Source organism: Diadema antillarum, unplaced genomic scaffold (assembly GCF_040938485.1).
Source record: "Diadema antillarum isolate AM-2024a unplaced genomic scaffold, OU_Dant_1.0 scf00000065, whole genome shotgun sequence".
In the NCBI taxonomy this organism is placed as follows: domain Eukaryota; kingdom Metazoa; phylum Echinodermata; class Echinoidea; order Diadematoida; family Diadematidae; genus Diadema; species Diadema antillarum.
Window position 1 is genome coordinate 221,838 of NW_027270954.1, and position 21,701 is coordinate 243,538.

General features: G+C 40.6%; 1 protein-coding gene across 2 annotated transcripts in view; it reads left to right on the top strand.

Moving 5' to 3' along the window:
- Positions 1 to 21,701, top strand: part of LOC139716462 (seipin-like) — a 168,601-nt gene that overhangs the window by 78,566 nt on the left and 68,334 nt on the right. The window lies entirely within an intron of this gene.

The following is a 21,701-nucleotide window of genomic DNA, read 5'->3' on the forward strand; positions in this document are numbered from 1 at the left end:
GGAGCCCCAACCCCCCCCCCCCTTTCAATTTAGGAATCTTTGCAAATCTGCTTCTCTAGAACAAGAAGTGATAGAGCTAAATTACTACTATGAGTAAGTACATTGATGACTTTAATTTCAAGTTTTTTCATGGTGGATCCCCGGGTGCCCCCATGGAATCCTTGATACAAGGACCCCAGAACTCCCCAATTTAAAAAAGAAAAAGAATGTTGAAAACCAGAAACACATTAGTGAGTGCACTTTTAAGGAAATTCATAGTAGCTCTAGGGGTTGGGTAGGGAATCGAAAGGGGGCAGTTTTTATGTTTAAGGGAAGGGGAAATATTTTATCAAATTATTGAACAAACGGTAGATCTCCGTAGGTTATGATACAAATATACCCCATGAAATGTGCAGCGCTAATGTAGCCCTACTTTCGTATCCAAGTGTCACAAATTCACCGTAACAAAATGCATCAAAATCACAGGAAATACTTCATTGCTTATATTCAATCACTCATGTGAATTAAAACCTTATTGATTATGGGCAAGTACTGATATCGACGTCAACTTCCATGTTGTCATGTGTTTCGGTGTATGCTGCTGCCTACACAATCTGAAACTGTAGTTAGCTATCTTATTTTTGTGTGTGTATGAGATATTGCATGTTGTCACTCAAAACAACTCAGTCTTCGTGAGGTTTAGCGGTGTCTACTGCCTACACAATCTGAAGCTGAAGTTTGTAATCTAATTGTACGCAAATAATGAGTTATCAAAAAGAGACATTTAACTTCAGTCTCAGTTAGGCAACATGACACATGTCGATATCAACATTTCTCAATAAACGATTTGGATTAAATTTGCATTTTATTTCGTGAGTTTACGCAAGAACTCACAGTGAGAGCTTACTCAATGGGCATGCAGTCATATTGCTTCTTTGCCCGTTACACGAGGGAATAAGTTCCCTCCGTGCAGTCGAAAATCCAGTCTAATTCTTCTTTTGTACCGGGCATCATCATACCACTTTATCAAATTCTGGATAATTACATATTGTTGCTCAGTTGAGCTGAATTTTGTTTCTGAAGAGGACTATTATCTAACTAGTGATTATCAAGGTTTTCCACATCGCAGTTGCGGGATGGAAATTCCACCTGCCCCACATCATACAGCTAAGTCTGTCGTGGGCATCACTAGTTCAAGCGCCTCACAGCATACAGCTAAGTCTGTCATGGTTACAATTAGAACAGTCGCCGCGCATCATGAACCTAAGTGTTGGCCGGCTCAGCCAAAGAAAGAAGGGGACAGGAGACCTCCCCAAAAACCTGGTAAACCGGGCTTGAGTAAGAAAGCCCCCCCCCCCCCCCTAAAGAAAAGACAGAAGCGGATGTGCTTTCCCGCCTTTCGAAGCTTGAAGCCACGTTTGAGAAAGTAATGGAAGTGCTACCGTCCCAGCCTATTCAATCGAGTTCTCCATACGATCGTATCCAACGACAACAATTACGTGCCGGCCATGTTGATATGGCTTGTACTGCAGACCACGGTGGTGTGCCGTTTGGGGATATGGATGCGTGTGCAATTGACGACCGTACGCAGGCACACGGTACGCTGCAGGACCACAGCAGCAGCAGCTACAGCGGGGATGAATGCGATTTCCCTGCGGTGGCAGCGGGTTATGCACCAGCAGAGCACACGGGGCGACCAGTGCAAGTACCATCTCTAGCTGCGAAGTTTGCTGTTTCCTCCTCTGTGGGTGAACCAATCAATGACGAACTGGCAAATTCTACCAATTATCTCATCTCCCTTTGTCTAGAGGAAAAATCAATGGAAGATTCAGCCGCAAATTACCCAGCCCCAAGCAACTGCCCCAACTTGGTAGTCCCCAGAGTAAATCCTGTGATTTGGGATAATGTGACCCATACTACACGCAGCAGGGACGTTAAACTGCACAGGGTACAGAAATCTCTCACCCGCGGGCTATGTGCATTCCTACAAACTCTTCCTACTGACTGCAATGCGCAACGGGATGCACTGGCATTACTCTGTAATGCCAATTACGAAATTAACTGTCTGAGAAAGGAATTTATGAGACCCAACATGAACGCTGCATATGCACATTTGTGCAAACCTACAACGCCCACGACCATGCTTCTCTTCGGTGACGACCTGGGACAAAGTGTAAAAGATCTCAAAGAGGAGAATAGGGCTGCCTTTAGTGTGGTTTAAGGGCAGGCTAAGAGATCAATGCATCATCCGTACCACCCATACAAGTGCACAGCCAGTGGTGGCTTCAGTCAGAAACAATATCGGAGCGCGGGCTGGCTCGCAGCTAGGGATACATCCAAGCCTTTTTTAGGCCAACAGCGGGGAAACAGCTTAGCCCCGCACACGCAGACTCGCCCAGCTCCAGCACACAACCAGGGACAGAGCTACTCAGTCCCAGCCAAGCCAAATACTGTGTCACGGAGAAAGTAGCTGCACTACCCAAAGAGGTAAGTTGCAGCCCTAGCTCTTGTGGAAATCGACAATCTACTCACACTGCACTGTCAGATTTTGACAATGAACACCTAGATGTTCCATTAGACCTGCCCGTTGGGGGTCGACTGAGGCATTTTAGCAAACAGTGGAATCCTATTACCACTAATCCTGTCATACTTGATGCAATTAGCGGTTACAAACTTGAATTTCAAGTGGCGAAAACCCCACCGTGCAGAGGTAAACTGCCTTACCACTACAGAGTGGGTAATGCTGAGGAGAGCAAGATTGAAATTGAAATTCAAAAATTGGCCGAGAAAGGCATAATCGAAGAATGCCAACATGTGGTAGGAGAATTTGTGTCCAATATTTTTACATGCACAAAGAAAAATGGGGACATACGCCTGATTTTAGATTTATCAGACCTAAATGACAGTCTGAATGTACAGCATTTCAAAATGGATAACATGCATACAGCTACCACCCTAATTTCCCCTGGTTGTTACCTTGCATCAGTCAACCTTCGAGATGCTTACTACTCAGTCCCTATTCACCCCACACATCAAAAGTATTTGAGATTTGTCTGTCAGGGGAAATGTTGGCAATTTAGGGTACTCCCCAATGGCCTTAGTGCAGCGTCTAGACTTTTCACCAAACTTATGAAGCCAGTGTTCACAGAACTGAGACAGGCAGGCCACTTGGTCATGGAGTATTTAGATGACACTCTCATAATTCAACCACAAAACTGCTCTCCGATCTTGGTTTTGTTATTCATTCAGAGAAATCTATCCTAGAGCCTCAGCAACAGCTCCAATTCTTGGGGTTTACTTTGGATTCGGAAAACGTGACCATAACGCTCCCTCATAAGAAATGTCAAAATATCAGGGCAGTATGTGTGGAATTACTAGGGAAACAATCCTACTATGCGGCAGGTGGCGCAGGTCATTGGGAAACTGATTGCTACTTTCCCTGCAATTCACTATGGCCCCCCTCGTCTATCGTAACCTAGAAAGAGACAAAATTCTTGCACTGAAATCAAGCAAAGGGCATTTTGATAGACCTATGAATTTGTCTGAAAAGTATACTATTTTAACATGTAAACAAAGGCTGATTACACATATTGTGTACGTCTGAGTTCGAATCCGTTATTGGATTTTCAAAAATATTATTCATTTTCATGAAAAAATGCCAAAACCCAAGTCTACCGGGAACGCCCCTAAAAAAATCTGGCTCAGCGGCGGGTGATTGACAGATGTGTGTATACGTCACAACCAGAATATACGAGCCAGCTCGGCTTCGAAGGAGCTCGCATATCTGCATTGCACTGCGTGTTAAAAAAATATGTATGAGCGATAATTTTGCCCTCTTTTGAAAGCACGATTATGAAGTATATGAAATTGTAAATAAGGGAAAAAGCCCATTTTAAGGAATTTGAACATTACTTACACATACGATGTCTTTTGATTTGGGCCCATATTTTACCCAGTTTATCTTATTTATAGTCAACGTTGTTTTATTCTTCCCGAACCTGTTAGTGCGAAAATGTGTTGCACACGTAGACGTCAATACAGGCGTTTTATTTCTCTGCTCTAATACTCGGGCATTTGTTAACACGGGCATTGTCTTGCGTACACAATAGTTCGATCAATATACGACTGACTAGCGCAACTGCCGTTGTTGGATTCACTAACGTGCTAGCGTCTGCATTCGGTACTGAATTTGTAGCTTTGAAAATTTGAGAAAACGCTGCTTCTTGACAATGGATCTGGGGCTTGAGTCGGATTTGGTGGTCTGAACCCGAATCTGAGATGGAGGAATCAGATGACGACAGTGGAGACGAGCCAGCGGCCCTATTTGTTTGAGCCGCTTGCAGAGGTGGAGCCCCATGCCAGGCTGAGGCCGAGCCGGTGGACGCACCTCCGGGCGGGCTCGGGGAAGATGCTGAAGCTCGTGCCGCTGATCTTGACGGCGACGCACCTGCGCCTGCTGCTGCAGGAGCAGTTGAGAGTGGGAAATAAACTGGTAAATTAAAGTTAACTTGTACTTCTCATTACCAGTCATAGTTTCAAATATATTATGCTCATTTGTTCATCTATAGTCTAACGTTTGTTACATATCTTTTGAAAGTTTGAAATTATGTTTTGAAAAAGGACAACATAGGGCCTAAGTATTATTTTGTACATTATAGTATAAAGTGAGATATTATTCAGAACAGAAGTGAAATAGAAGCTTCGGAAGTGGGCTGCTGGTGACACAAAGAAGACCAGTAGCCTAGGCCTATTACTAGTAGAGGTCTACCAGGTACTTGTGATAGACCTACGCTATAGCTGTAATTTCTTCCTAAGTAACTTTTATGATAATCTTCTCGTAAAAGTATGAAGTAGAGTCTCCAAATCACTAGATCATGTATAGATATTGCCACTAAAGCAGAAAATACACAGCATTGGAGTGACAAAGCTCTATATTTTATGATAGTGCCAATAACTGCTATTTACTGCATAGAGATTATGGCAATCATTCACTCTAGTGGGATATGTTTGGTTGCTAATTTAGCCTTAGCTCTTGGGTAAACTTGAAGGGAATAAACCCTCAACTGAAATAAGCCAGGCAACCAAAAATAATACATTCCACTAAAGTGGATGATTACCACAAACTCTATACAGTACATGTACATATAGCAGCTGAGCATTGCCATGGGGTGGCAAGCCATCGTTCACAAACAATATAGGGTGTTTTTATGGGAGACGCCTCTGGTATATATAGTGATAGACTTATTTTGTAGAAATTTTGTGTGTATAACTCAACATCTTGCGGAGGTCATCTCAACCTCTGGATGGCAGCCCAGCAAAGTTAGATATGTACATGTATGCTGCATGTATGTACATGCTTACATGGCTATTTCATGTATTAATTTGTGCAGACAATTCACTGTTGCAGAAGTATCTACATATAAACAACCCCTTTTAGCATCACTTTATATTCATGCTTTGTATTTTGATAATACAGGTGTTCATGCAGTGGTGGGTGTATCCCAATGCAGTCAGTGAGGGAGTCCATATGCTGCAAAGAATTCCTGTACTCGTGAATAAGATGAATGACAACACTGACGGTGAGGAGGACCTGAATTGCATCATGGAGCTCCCAGGATTCCAGCCAGTACAGTGTATGTCTAGACAAGTGGGTACTGGAGACAGCGTATTTTCAGTATTGTACAGCAGTATGAGGGTCACCTCCGGAGGGATGTAACTGAGAATGAGTGAGTACCTATACTAGTGCAAATGTGCTACTACATGCATGCTATTGAACGTTAGAAGTTTATCAGATTTGTGAGAGTGTTTTACACTATAACAAAGTTATGTATCATCAGTAAAAAAAATATATATATATTTACATGTCCCCAAATTGGAAGTTGTTGTAAACAACAATGAACACTTTTAGTTACATTTTTCATAGCAAATAACTGCTGATAAGTAAGAGTATAATTCATAAATCATGTTATTAGGTTGTACAGTGGAACTTCATTTAGTTGAAAAAAAAATAACAAAGCGTTAATATCTAAAAATTTTGCAGGTCCCAGCCCTGTATATGAAAATTTTTGTTTTTGTACCATAATATAACAAAGTAATTTTCATGGTTCCATGGTCCTCCTTAGGACCTGATTTTTTTTTTTTTTTTTTTTTTTTTTTTGGGGGGGGGGGATTTGCTCTGTCTGTAGCTATGTTATAGCCTCAAGCCTTTTTGGTAATTACATGTACAATGCTATGACATCAAATCCTGTGATGTAGAAATGTTTAGAGAATAACGTATTCATGAACGAATCAAAAGGGGGAAAAACAATTCTATGCTTATGCATTCAAGTATTGAGATAATATATTAACATGCTTGCTAACCCCCTTGTCTTTCTTGTATTTCCTATTTTCTGTGCAGGCAATCAAGGCACATTGCATACAGCCGGCTGGCTCAGTGGTGTTGGGGTTTTCTGGGCAGGAGGGTTCGTGTTCGCCTTCCTTCATGTGACGTCACAACCATCCGCAACTCTTATCCATCCGAGGTGTACAGGGGATTCGAGGACATATAAAATTTGTTTCTTGGATCTTCAAGTGTGACATTTGAGGGACTGGGATTGGGATTATTTTCTTGTATGTTGCATTGTATTACCCATGGCTGTACACTTGTGAGTAGAATCCAAAAAGTCAAGTTCAGAAACCATTTCTACAAGACTCTGGATTATTGTCATGTATTCTGTTTTACTTAGTATCTTACTATCTATTTTTAAAACAAACTATTGAGTTTGAGAGTATTGCAGAGATACAAATTTTAATGTGTTCAAATATAGTGCCGCATTTGTTGTCCCCGCCGAACGAGTTCGAGCAGGGGACTATGAAACGGGCTCCGTACGTGTGTGTGCCCGTGTGTCCGTGTGTGCGTCCGTGCGTCCGTGTGTGCGTCCGTGTGTGATCAAAATCTTCAATTTGCTACTTCTCTGTCATTTATGAGCCAATTTTGATTCTGTTTGCTTTGTATGATAGCACTACATGGGAGCTTTGAACCTTCTACACAGAATGTCAGTTCTGACCTTTGACCTTGACCTTTGACCTATATTTTACATTTTGCTACAAAATGCTACTCCTTCGCCATTTCTAACCCGATTTCGATTCCGTTTGCTTTATGTGATGGCACTACGTGAGGGCTTCAAAACTTGTACACAGAATTTTGACCTTTGACTTCTTTGACCTTTGACCTTGATTTTTTACCTATATTGTACATTTTGCTACAAAATGCTACTCCTTCGCCATTTCTAACCCGATTTTGATTCTGTTTGCTTTATGTGATGGCACTAGGTGAGGGCTTCAAAACTTCACAGAATTTTGACCTTTGACTTCTTTGACCTTGATTTTTGACCTATATTGTACTTTGGCTACAATATGCTACTCCTTTGCCATTTCTAACCCGATTTCGATTCCGTTTGCTTTATGTGATGGCACTAGGTGAGGGCTTCAAAACTTCTAGACAGAAGTTTGACCTTTGACTTCTTTGACCTTTGACCGTGATTTTTGACCTATATTGTACTTTGATTACAAAATGCTACTCCTTCGCCATTTCTAACCCGATTTCGATTCCGTTTGCTTTATGTGATGCCACTAGCTTTATGTGATGCCACTAGGTGAGGGCTTCAAAACTTCTACACAGAATTTTGACCTTTGACTTCTTTGACCTTTCACCTTGATTTTTTACCTATATTGTACATTGGCTACAAAATGCTACTCCGCCATTTCTAACCCGATTTCGATTCTGTTTGCTTATGTGATGGCACTAGGTGAGGGCTTCAAAACTTCTACACAGAATTTTGACCTTTGACCTTGATTGTCGACCTGGGGGGCATTTCATCAACGAGTTCGTCGGAGTTTTCACCGACGAATTTGCTATCAGCCAATCAGACGCAAGGATTTATACTGACAACTGTCAAAAGCTAATGAAATCCTTGGTCTGATTGGCTGATAGCAAATTTGTCGGTGAAAACTCCGACGAACTCGTTGATGAAACGCCCCCCTGTATTGTACATTTTGCTACAAAATGCTACTTCCGGCGGGGACATATATTACGCACCGCGTAATTTCTACTTTTCCTTGTTTCTTTTCTTGTAGCTTTGATTTACATCCCCTACGTGTGGATATTATACATAGTAATTATCTTGTCCTAATCTGTTGTAATCATAATTCAATACTAGTATGTTTATGCTACTCAAGCAGAGCATATAGACTTAACGTGCATAAATTGTAAATACAGAAGGGAAATGCCTCATGAGAGTGATAGGTCATGAAGCTGTAAATCATATTTTTGCCACTAATGTAGCTTGTTTCTATTCATATCCATTTCCTATTTTCCTATGACATTTTGAAGTGGGGAAATGACAAGTTTTGTGTTCTCATGAAATGCTTGTACAGTAAACCTCGCTTAAGTCGACATCGCAATAGTCGACAACTCGCTTAAGTCGACACGATAAAAAAGTCCCGATTTTTGCCTTTGTTATTCCTTGAAAATTTCTTCGTCTTAGTCGACATTTATAAGTCGACAACTCGCGTAAGTCGACCTGATTTTTGAGTGCCAACTGAGCTATAATACGTGTTAATTCCCACGCCTAAGTCGACATAATTTTTTTCGCTCAAAATCTTATCGCCATTCTCTGAAAAATAATTGTTTTCCCGCTCTGATTCGCAGCATTTCTACTCGGTAATTCGCTAGTGTACGGCGCGGTAGCGTTCGCGCCATCCGTCCATTGTTTTGTACGTCGGAATAGCAAGGGCATACACTCATTTACATTGGAGAATTACATGTAGTACCCAAAGCAGTTCACTTTCCCCCTTTTCTCCTTGTCGTTATTCTCAAAACGCACAAATTTTGTACACCTATAGGTCCTAGTAGAGAATCATTATGAGAACATGAAATAGGTGTTTCCGTTTATCCGAATATTCTAACGTTAATTATTCCGAAGCGGTATTAGAAACCTGGGCCCGTTTTTAGAAAATTAATTAAAATGCAACTACATGTAATTAAATGCAACTAAAAATCAAATGCAGGTGTATCAAATCACGAGCAATTTTGCACATAAACGTAAGTGCGTTGCTGAAAAGGTTTGCGTTTGAATATGAAACTAGAAAAGAGTTGTCATACGAACCTGAAACTCATTTGCGCTTAAAAAGTCAAATGAAGTCCATCAAATCACGCGCAACGCTGTATTCAAACGCAAGAGCATTGCAGACGAGATGACTTGCGGTTTTCGTAAGAAACTAGAAACTGCGTTTAGAAGCATCTCTGAACATCTACGGAGGTGCGTTATTGTTGAAAAGTCTTGCATTATTTTTTATTTCGTACGAATAATTGAAATTGAACGCAACTCTGAAAATCAAATGCAATTGCAAGTCCCTCGTATCACACGGAACGCTAAAAAGACTTGCATTTGATAACCATACGAAACTAGAAAATTGTAGGGAACTTTTTTTAAAAAACTCAATTGCGTTTAAACGCAATTCTAAAAATCAAATGGAGTCCATCAAATAACGCGCAACGCTGTATTCAAATGCAAGAGCGTTGCAGAGAAGGCTTGCTGTTTTCGTAAGAAACTAGAAACTGCGTTTAAAAGCATCTCTAAACATCTACGAAAGTGCGTTATTATTGAAAAGACGCATTATTTATCATTTTGCACACAAAATTAAAAATTATACGCAACCCCGAAAATCAAATGCAAGTTCATCAAATCGCACAGAACGCTGAAAAGACCTGCGTTTGATAATCATCCGAAACTAGAAAACTGTAAAAAAAACTTAAACTCAATTGCGTTTAAATGCAATTCTAAAAATCAAATGCTAGTCCATCAAATCACAAGCAACTCTGTATTTAAAACGCAAGAGCATCGCAGAAAAGACTTACGATTTTATACAAAACTAGAAACAGCGTTTAAATGCATAAAAATCTATACGGAAGTGTGTTATTGTTGAAAAGACTTGCATTATATTTTATTTCGTAACGGAACTTTCGCCGTGACCGAACTTAGTCTGCACTTGCAGGGGAAAGACATCGCAACATTTACACGTTTCAAACTACCGAAACTCATGCTGCTTCACGAAATGTCAATGAAAAAATAGTAGCAAATTATTGTTACAGTTCGCTATGCCGAAGGTTTAAATCTCAGTCCAAATTTAAATTAGTCCGACGATGGAAAGAGATTTGTTTTTATGAAAGTTAGTTATTCGAAAGATGTCGTTTTTCCGAGTAACAAACTTTTCTTCTTTTTATTTCAGACTGGCCCGCGCCGTACAGAGCGGTGGTATTGTTGCGAATCGGAGCGCGAGAACAATTCATTTTCAGAGTATGGCAATAGAAATTTAAGCAAAACAAATATGGCGACTTAGGGAAGGAAAATCACACATCCTATTTCAACTCAGTCGGCACTGAAAACTTGTCTCGACAGAATCATACAAATTCACACGCACATCTTCGCAGCGACGCACTTGAATTTAAATCACAAAGTTGCATGCAATTTGGGGAATATGCGTTTGATATTTCAAATCAAATTTAAAAAGTACAGTGTCTAGAAACGGGCCCAGGTTTCCGATCCCGCTCTCTCAAAATCTCTCAAGAGATTTGGGAATTGCGCGTTGTCGTTACTAATCCGCGCGAGATTTATGTATGAACTAAAACATAATTGTTGCTAATGTCAGGTATGTTTTGGCAGCAAAAGGAGTAAGATTTGGGTAGCGATCCGCATCGTTATCTTACTCTGTATAGGGGAAATTAGTTTTCATTTATAAGTCGACAAAATGTCGACTTACGCGTAAGGCGACTTTCGCGTAAGTCGACATGTTTTTCTCAGTCCCGATTATGTCGACTTACGCGAGGTTGACTGTACGTTGTACTTTTTTTTTTTCCAGTGTCGGTATGTTCCCTGCTCTTTCAAAATGAGGTGAAAGTTGCTGACCATGAAAATGTAGATTTGTGGAGCATTATCTATTCTCAATTAGTTGAGCATTATTTATAGTTATGTAATGGCTTTCTCACATGTTACACATCTAGATATGATCAAACAATAAATGCAAGTGATGCAGTGCAGTGACAAGTATTCTTGAGTGACAGATCTTTTTTTTTTTTTTTACATAGCAACCCATCTCCTTCCCTTGAAATGTTTCTTGCCCTGATTCATTTGACACCCACTTATTTCTGTGGTGCCGAGTACAGATGCAAATAGTACAGAGAGATTTCAAAGTGATTCTAAACATGAGGATGTAATATCATTTACAGAATCATTTTACAATCTTTCTCAGCTCTCTGTATCTGTACTCTAAGCAACAAAAAACATGCGGTTGTCAGATGTAACAGACACAAATTTCATTAATTACACCCCTTAATTATGGAAATACCCAAATAGCAATTTTCTTACTAATTCAGAACACACACAACACACATTCACACGCACTTTGACACACACTCACACACACACACACACCCTCACACACACATATACACATACAACTTGTGTAAAATTTGGCTAAAATTATCAAGAGAACACCTTCCATGTAATGCTGTGTAGTACTTCTACATTTATTCATCTCACAATGGATGAAGTAAGCTTGAATTCTTCTATGAGATGATTCAAAGGTATCAACATTCAACCAACATACATGTAGAAAATGTTTAAATTATTGTCCCCGCCGAATGAGTTCGAGCAGGGGACTATGAAACGGGCTCCGTACGTGTGTGTGCCCGTGTGTCCGTGTGTGCCGTCCGTGTGTCCCGTGTGTGCGTCCGTGTGTGATCAAAATCTTCAATTTGCTACTTCTCTGTCATTTATGAGCCAATTTTGATTCTGTTTGCTTTGTATGATAGCACTACATGGGAGCTTTGAAACTTCTACACAGAATTTCAGTTGTGACCTTTGACCTTGACCTTTGACCTATATTGTACCTTTTGCTACAAAATGCTACTCCTTCGCCATTTCTAACCCGATTTCGATTCTGTTTGCTTTATATGTGATGGCACTAGTGGAGGGCTTCAAAACTTCTACGCAGAATTTTGACCTTTGACTTCTTTGACCTTTGACCTTGATTTTTTGACCTGTATTGTACATTTTGCTACAAAATGCTACTCCTTCGCCATTTCTAACCCGATTTCAATTTCGTTTGCTTTAGGTGATGGCACTAGGTGAGGGCTTCAAAACTGCTACACAGAATTTTTGACCTTTGACCTTGATTTTTGACGTATATTGTACATTGGCTACAAAATGCTACTCCTTCGCCATTTCTAACCCGATTTCGATTTCGTTTGCTTTATGTGATGGCACTAGTTGAGGGCTTCAAAACTTCTACACAGAATTTTGACCTTTTGACTTTGACCTTTGACCTTGATTTTTTTGACCTGTATTGTACATTTTGCTACAAAATGCTACTCCTTCGCCATTTCTAACCCGATTTCGATTCTGTTTGCTTTATGTGATGGCACTAGGTGAGGGCTTCAAAACTTCTACACAGAATTTTGACCTTTGACTTCTTTGACCTTTGACCTTGATTTTTGACCTATATAGTACAAATGGCTACAAAATGCCACTCCGCCATTTCTAACCCGATTTCGATTCCGTTTGCTTTATGTGATGGCACTAGGTGAGGGCTTCAAAACTTCTACACGGAATTTTGACCTTTGACTTCTTTGACCTCTGACCTTGATTTTTAACCTGTATTGTACATTTTGCTACAAAATGCTACTTCCGGTGGGGACATATATTACACACTGCGTAATTTCTACTTTTCCTTGTATTGGATGGCTATGAATGGGATACCAGGGAATATTGCACGAGTTAGGGCCAATATTGCACGAATCAAAGATGAGTGCAATATTGGCTCTAACTCGTGCAATATTCCCTGGTATTCCATGAATCAAGGCCATCCAATATGATTATTATCATGGCCATCCAATATGATTATTATCTATACAATCAAGTAGAGCAAGCACAAACTGCACAAAATTACCCGGCTTCTACTCGTCTTTGAAGTTGACTCGGCAGTCACATCCCAGCGCTGAAAAGGGGAAGCCCCTAAAACTGCGTATCAGGCAAGATGTTTGCGCGTTTGTGAATTGTAACAAAATGACGCGCACTAGTAGCAAGCGTTTGCGCATTCAGCAAGCGCTCGCGCAATAAACGAGACAGAATTGAATATGGTGTGATCTTGAACGGCAAGTAACAACGATAGCCTATGGGGAATTAATACGTTGGCCTATGCGTTTCGTTCAATATGCTCTGATATTTAACGGTAAAAATTGATCGGACTACAATACGCGTTTTTAATGCGCCGCTAAAACGTCCTATATAGATAATAATTTATGATACTGGATACAAATACCGTTTTAGTGAGGAACATTTAACCAAATGTTCAAATATGAGTTTTTGAATGGCTAGAATATCAACAGAAATTAGAGCAAACGTTTTACATTTAGTTTTCTACCCAGATATAATGAGATAGTTCATAAAACAAGGTAATACTAATTTTTATAGTCCCTCAATACTTGTTATAACAGGGTTCCACTGTACGAGCTGAATCGTACTTCAAAATCTAAAACATGGATGAAACTAAAAAGCTACCTTTTTACAGTTGCTAATACAACGAGTGTTGTGTATTTCTGTTTCTGATCTGTGACGTTTGACCTCATAAACACACAGACTCATTACATCGACACCATACCAAGTAAATATCTACCAGGTTAAAAGTTCATATTTCAAACAGTTCTCAACATATCACAACAGTGTATTTTCAGGCACATATATAATATTGACCTGGTAACCTTTGACCTTTTTCCTCATGAACCCATAATCACATTACATCATTTACACTGTACAAAGTATACACTTGCCAGGTTTAAAATTCAAAATTGTATCTTGAACAATACTTGGTTATCTTGAGAAATGTGTATTTTCAGGCATACCACCTCCATAACCTTTGACCTACCTAAGTTATCTCACCTTCACACACAACTACACTTCAATATGATCCATCTATGCAAGAATGCATGAATTTTACCAAACAATAAATGAGTTATCTTCACAACTATTTGCTAATGGACAGACAATACAGGCCATACCATCAGGCATATAAAAAGTGGTGATGCGTGTACTTACTAACAATACTTTACAACCAGACTGTCAAAATACTTCTGTGACACCTACATTGTATTTTTCTTCTTTCAAGAATGCTTGGTGCAATAAAACATCCCATGAGTCTTTCTGGAGACCCTTTATGGGGTATCTTTATTGAAGGTATTTAACACCCCCCCCCCCCCAATAAAAAAAATACAACAAAAATACCACTAATACATTGATTAGTAAATAAAATGAAATTAATAAAAACATATTTTGACATACATGTAAGTCCTCCATCATAAATGCTCACAATGCTTATTTGTTTTACAACATATACTGCTAAATTCAATTATCCAATCAACTCTTTCCTTTGTTCTAAAACTTGATATTTTGATGCCTTTTGGTTTTAGTGACATATTTTTACTTCCAATAATGACAATTAATGAGGATGTCTCACCCAGTTACTGGCATATAGAAAAACTTACACTAAAAATTTAAAGCAGGCTAAAACTCATTGACCTGTGTGACCTTTGACTCCATCCAAATCCCACTGTCCCTAGGAACTATGTACCAAAAAGGTTTGGACAAAACTGAGCTTGGTGGAGCCAAGTTATGACAGACGGGTAGATGATAGAAACCATTTCAATCCCTCAGTCTCTTATCCTTCAGCGGGCTGACAAAAATGAAAAAAAAAAATTGTAAAGTGCACCCCATCCCCTACCCATCAATATATTCTATCTAAGCCACTTTGTCCTTCTATTTTATCTCGTAATGTACGGTAGAGAATTCAGCCATTGGCTGCGCATTAGCCATTGGCTGAATTTGCGTAATATGAGAGGCCGTTCTGCGCGCAATCGCCATCTTCGTTCCAGCGCAATGTTCAATCGCAAAGCGACTTTTATCTGACCGAAAAATCGAAAAATATCATCAAAATCTGCGGAAATACGGAACTGATTTCGTGCTCTCGTACAAGCGTGATTATCGTTCTCAGCATGGATAAACCAGCTGACAAATCGAAGAAGGCAAAAGCCCAAAAAGATACCGAGCTGTGTGAGCCTAAGGCCAGCCCAGCTCCGGCAGCGAAGAAGAAGGCTGCAGGCAAAACTCTGTCTAGCGGCGGGAGGCCTAAGGCATCCAGACAAAGACAAACGGCCAGAATTCAAGATACCACGAATGGCTCAGAAATTTGTGGCTCCGTCCAGGATAGGGGAACCACTCGATGAGGATGTCGCAGACACCATTGTGTATATGATGGGACAGAAACTTGACCAGAAATCTCTCGATGAAGCAGCAACTCGCTACCCCTGCCCATCAAACTGCACATGTCTAGAAACCTCTAAAGTTAACAGCACAATCTGGGAGAACATCTCCACGGGGACAAGACACAGGGATCTGAAACTACAAATGATCCAATCATCCCTCTTGAAAGGGATAAACGCGTTTGCTCGTACCCTTCCAGCAACTTTGTCTGAAGCTCAGCAGGATGCTATGGCCTTTCTCTGCGATGCAAACTTCTCCCTCAACTGCATGAGAAAGGACAGCATAAAGCCTGACATGAACTCAAATTTCCACCACCTGTGCAAGCCCTCTCACAGAGTGACAAAGTACTTGTTTGGAGATGACCTGGGGCGTCAAGTGAAAGAGATCCAAGAACAAAGGAAAACAATGTCAGGCATGATGAAATCACGCTTCACACGAGAGCAATCACGATTCCAGCCGTACAAGAAACCGGATGTGACATCTCGCCGTCAATACACGTCGACTGGGTTCACCCGCCCGTCAGGGAGGGGTTATGACCACCGAACATCACATCCCAACCCCATGGCCGGTTCATCTGCACAGCCTTTTTTAGGGAAGGCTTGGAGGGGGAGACCTCGAGACCCTCCTCACACTTACACACCGACAGCAGCAAGGGAGGGTTGCAACAAGCAGCCAGCCTACCACAGGCAGAGCCAAAGCCAGGGGAGGAAATAGAACAGGTAGGTGATGATGAACACAACATAGACAACAATCTAGTTACAGCACCAGCTGTCGTCGGAGGTCGTCTGAAGCCATTTTTGTGTGAGGAGGGTCTCGAGGTCTCCCCCTCCAAGCCTTCCCTGTTTGACAAAACAAAGTCTTTTCAAGTATTTTGTAGGCAATAATGTGATGATGACACCTCCGTAATCAAAGATTACTGCCTGCATCTAGGTATTCATCTTATGAAGAACTGATCAACACTACATGTTTATTTTTTTAAAAAACCTCAAAGGGTGTGAGTTTCAAAAGTGTCCCTTTGAGAAGCTTTATAACCCTTGAATGTGTAATTTCCCATATGATGTAGGTGCAAATATCATCAAAAACACATTTATGATGTTTAAAAGTCAAATGAGAAATATGACCTTCACTATAGGGCTCACACCCGTAAATACAATGGAATGTCCCAGACCCCTTCACAAATTCGTACCAAAGATACCAAAATAAATAAAGAAAAAAATTGATTAAAAATCAATGATGTAGTTTGGCAAAAAACTGAATAGCTGTAGATTAGATATTGAGTATGAATTCCTCTACAAATTGCATTTTGGTTAGAAGATGAAAGCTTTTCTGGTGGAATTTGAGGGGACTATATTTCGTTGGGTACGTGTACGGAAAATGGGTGATTTTTTGAGTGACAAGAACTCGTAGTCTGGCTTTTCGGACCCCTGGACAGAATTTGAACTGAATTATCCACCCTGACAATTGGATGGATGAAAGGATACATCTAACTTATCCAGGTTAGTGAAGCTGAAACACCTCATTTCTCCCAGCTATTTTACAGAATTTTTTGAAATTTGATTTTTAACACACATCCCTATGGGGAAATATTTATGGGTGTGAGCCCTATAGAGGATGCATGCAATGCACACAAGTCTATGGGAAGTATTCATCCCATACAAACTCTGCTGGTTTATGTTGATCTATTGTGTCAGATCTCTTCCTCCCTCCCCCTTCCCCTTCCTACCCCCCCCCCCCCCCCACCTCTCTCCTCTACCCCCCCCCCCCCCAACTCTGTTTGGCTACAATTTGTTTTCTTATTATGTTGTTGTGGTATAGATAGATCTTTGTACATAGCAGTCATCAGTATCACACAACTTTGAGTGACTGTGTTATTTTAATGTATTTCTTTGTTTGGCTACCACTGAAACAGGTCAAAATTCATAAAGTTAGTCTGTTTGACAAAACAAAGTCTTTTCAAGTATTTTGTAGGCAATAATGTGATGATGACACCTCCGTAATCAAAGATTACTGCCTGCATCTAGGTATTCATCTTATGAAGAACTGATCAACACTACATGTTTATTTTTTTAAAAAACCTCAAAGGGTGTGAGTTTCAAAAGTGTCCCTTTGAGAAGCTTTATAACCCTTGAATGTGTAATTTCCCATATGATGTAGGTGCAAATATCATCAAAAACACATTTATGATGTTTAAAAGTCAAATGAGAAATATGACCTTCACTATAGGGCTCACACCCGTAAATACAATGGAATGTCCCAGACCCCTTCACAAATTCGTACCAAAGATACCAAAATAAATGAAGAAAAAAATTGATTAAAAATCAATGATGTAGTTTGGCAAAAAACTGAATAGCTGTAGATATTGAGTATGAATTCCTCTACAAATTGCATTTTGGTTAGAAGATGAAAGCTTTTCTGGTGGAATTTGAGGGGACTATATGATCGTTGGGTACGTGTACGGAAAATGGGTGATTTTTTGAGTGACAAGAACTCGTAGTCTGGCTTTTCGGACCCCTGGACAGAATTTGAACTGAATTATCCACCCTGACAATTGGATGGATGAAAGGATACATCTAACTTATCCAGGTTAGTGAAGCTGAAACACCTCATTTCTCCCAGCTATTTTACAGAATTTTTTGAAATTTAATTTTTAACACACATCCCTATGGGGAAATATTTATGGGTGTGAGCCCTTTTCCCTGCTTGGGAAAATATCACGAGAGACCCACACATCATACAAGCAGTTCAAGGCTATACAATAGAATTTGACCCAGAAAAATTTCCCCCTTCTCGAGAAAAACCTCTGCGTTCTTACAAGCGGAATGCTGAAGAAACAGCCAAGATTGACCATGAGATTCTTGTTCTAGAAAAAAAACAGGTCATTGAAAAATGTGTCCATGAAGAAGGGGATATTTCAGAGGTTTTCACGAGACCAAAAAAGAACGGAGGAGTTCGATTAATTCTTGACCTGTCCAAACTCAACAAAAGTGTTCAGTACCAACACTTTAAAATGGATAATATTCAATCTGGTATTCTGCTCCTCTCAAAAGGGTGTTATATGGCTTCAGTATACCTCCGTGATGCATACTACACAATTCCCATTCACTTAGACTCTCGTAAATATCTCCGCTTCGTATGGAGAAACCAATTGTGGCAGTTCAAAGCTTTGCCAAATGGCTTATCTTCCGCCCCAAGACTGTTCACCAAAATACTGAAACCAGTGCTTGCCTTACTAAGACAACAGGGGTACACAGTTTTGTTGTACTTGGACGACACACTGATAATTGGGAACAATAAAGCAGACACTCCCTCAGCTGTGCAAGCCACCACTGACCTTTTGACTGGTCTAGGGTTCATTATTCACTCAGAGAAATCGGTACTTGAACCATCTCGTGAGATTGAATTTCTGGGTTTCCATTTAAATACATCTGAAATGAGAATCACCCTCCCAGCCAGTAAAAGCAATGACATTCAAGATGCATGCAGATCCTTACTTGCTAATAACAAACCTAGTATCCGTGAGGTAGCTAAAGTCATTGGGAAGATTGTGGCCGCCTTACCAGCATCTCAGTACGGCCCCTTGCATTACAGGCAGCTGGAAAGGGAAAAAATCAGAGCCCTGAGAAAACAGAAAGGACATTTCGATAGACATATGAGCCTATTGAATAGAGCCAAGGCGGAACTAGTTTGGTGGTTATCCCATGCACATCTCCTGTCTAAACCCCTGTACCCAGGGAAACTATCAAAAGAAATAAGAACAGATGCTAGTGGACAAGGTTGGGGTGCCACAGACCTGCAATCTAAGACAGGGGGTAGATGGAATGCTCAAGAATTAGCAAGAGCAGCAGGTAATGAAATAAACTATCTGGAAATGCTAGCAGCCGGTTTGGGACTCAAAAGCTTCTGTTCAAATGTCAGAGATGCACATATACTGGTGAGATTAGACAACACCACAGTGGTGACATACTTGAATAACATGGGTGGCGTCAAGTCTGATGCATGTAATGAAATGGCGTTGCAAATTTGGGATTGGTGTAGTAGACGACAAATTTGGGATTGGTGTAGTAGACGACAAATTTGGATAACAGCATCTCACTTCGCAGGCTCAAAGAACACAGAAGCAGGTACGATGTCAAGGAAATTCAATGACAATATAGAATGGATGCTAGACAAGACAATATTCACTGAGATAGTGCAGAGGTATGGGTTACCAAACGTAGACCTTTTTGCCACCAGACTGAATGCCCAGCTCCCTGGAGACCAGATCCAGGGGCATGGGCAGTAGACGCATTCACTATTGACTGGGGACCCCTAGAATTTTATGCATTTCCCCCATTTAGCTTGGTTGCAAAGTGTCTCTAAAAAATCAGACAAGATGGCGCTAGGGGAATTTTGATAGTGCCGAATTGGCCAACACAGCCCTGGTATACCGTACTACATAACATGCTACTGGAGGAGCCCTGGGTATTGCGAAAACACCGGTTGTTAACTCAACCCATTACAGGTAGACCCCATCCACTTACCCATCTCTCCCTCTTATGTTGCAGGGTTGGAGCAAACATTTCATAGCTCAAGGGCTGATGGAAGAGACTGCTGATAATGGCAGCATCTTGGAGGAAATCCACCAAGGAGCAGTATATGGTGTATACTGTATACGCTATAATTTTCGCGTACATAAATATTCGCGAATTGCCGCTGTCACACATTTTCGCGAGTGGTTAAATTCGCGATTGGGGGACCAGAGAAAATATGAAGTGGCAAAGAAAGTGTGAATTTTCAACTTACTAGCAAATAAGAATGATACTAGTTATACACTGCATGAAAAAAACTTACCAAACTCTGCGAACTAGTAAGTTAAAATTCAACATTTTTGAAGTGGTTAATTCCATCGCGCTAGATTTCTGACGAGTGGTCCCCTTGCGATAATGGATTGGCTCTCTACAGTATTCGTAAGTAGGATGTAAGTATAGACATGGACGTGCTGTATGTACGTAAACAAGCTTAGCCAGTATGGTCTGTTCAATAAGCCGCGACATGGTATACTAGTACTGAAATGTTTGTATCATCAAGGCAAGGGATTCACTTTGGAAGGTAATATTTTCGCGTGTTGTTAATATCGCGAATAGCTCCCGACTCGCGAAATTCGCGAAAATAAAACCCCCGCGAAATATATAGCATATACAGTATTAGGAAGTGGCAAAGGTTTTGTCACGAGCGTCATTTATGTCGGACCCATACAAGGGTGGGAAATTTGTTTGCGTTCTTTAATTCTCTGTACAAAAATGGAACAAGCTACAGCACCTTGAATACATCAAGGAGTGCACTCGCATCACTTGTTCTTCTACGGGACGAGAAATACACCATTTCTACACATCCTTGGATTTACCGGTACTTCAAGGGCATCTTCAATCTCAGACCACCCACTCCGCGATACAGCTTCATATGGGATGTAGGGAAGGTGCTGAGCTACCTCAGACAAGTAACTCCAGCTCACAAGATTTCGCTGTGTCAACTGACACACAAAGTATGTTTTTTACTAGCGTTGACTTCCGCCCAAAGAGTGCAAACACTTTCATACCTAACCCTTGACAATGTGAAGGTGTCCAAAGATTGTGTGGAGATAGCAGTGGCTGATTTGATAAAGCAGAGTCAACCTGGGAATGTGGGAGTGAAAGTAACACTGAAAGCCTTTCCCGGGGATAAGAAACTCTGCGTTGTACACTATGTTAAAGAATACATTAACAGAACAAGCACATTGAGGAAGGAGGTGAATGCACTATTTGTCACCTACAAGCAACCTCATGGGAGGGCATCAAAGCAAACCATCGCTCGATGGATTAAAACTGTGTTGAAAGCATCGGGTATCGACACCGATCTCTTAAAAGCACATTCAACGAGATCAGCGGCAACCTCATCTGCCAAGAGGAATCATTTTCCAATAGCAGACATTCTCAAACATGCTGGGTGGAAAAGTGAATCCACGTTCAGGAATTTTTACCTGAAACCCGCATCCCAGGCAACATCTTTTGGACAAGCAGTTCTGGGATAACAGACCTCTAGGAGGGGACAAGATACAGTCCTGTAAATATAGTAGGTAAAGTTGCCCAAAAACATATCTCTGACAATATATCTTCTGTGAACAATGACTACTGTGAAAATCTTTGAAGTCTCATATTACACAAATTCAGCCAATGGCTAATGCGCAGCCAATGGCTGAATTCTCTACCGTACATGAGGAGATAAAATAGAAAATTAAATGAAAAACATTGAAATTTAATTTATATTTTATGAGTAATGGGAGGATAGAGAATTCAGCACCCTCCGCTCCCTCCCTTACTCTGAACAGCTTTAAATGTGGCTTATACAAGATCT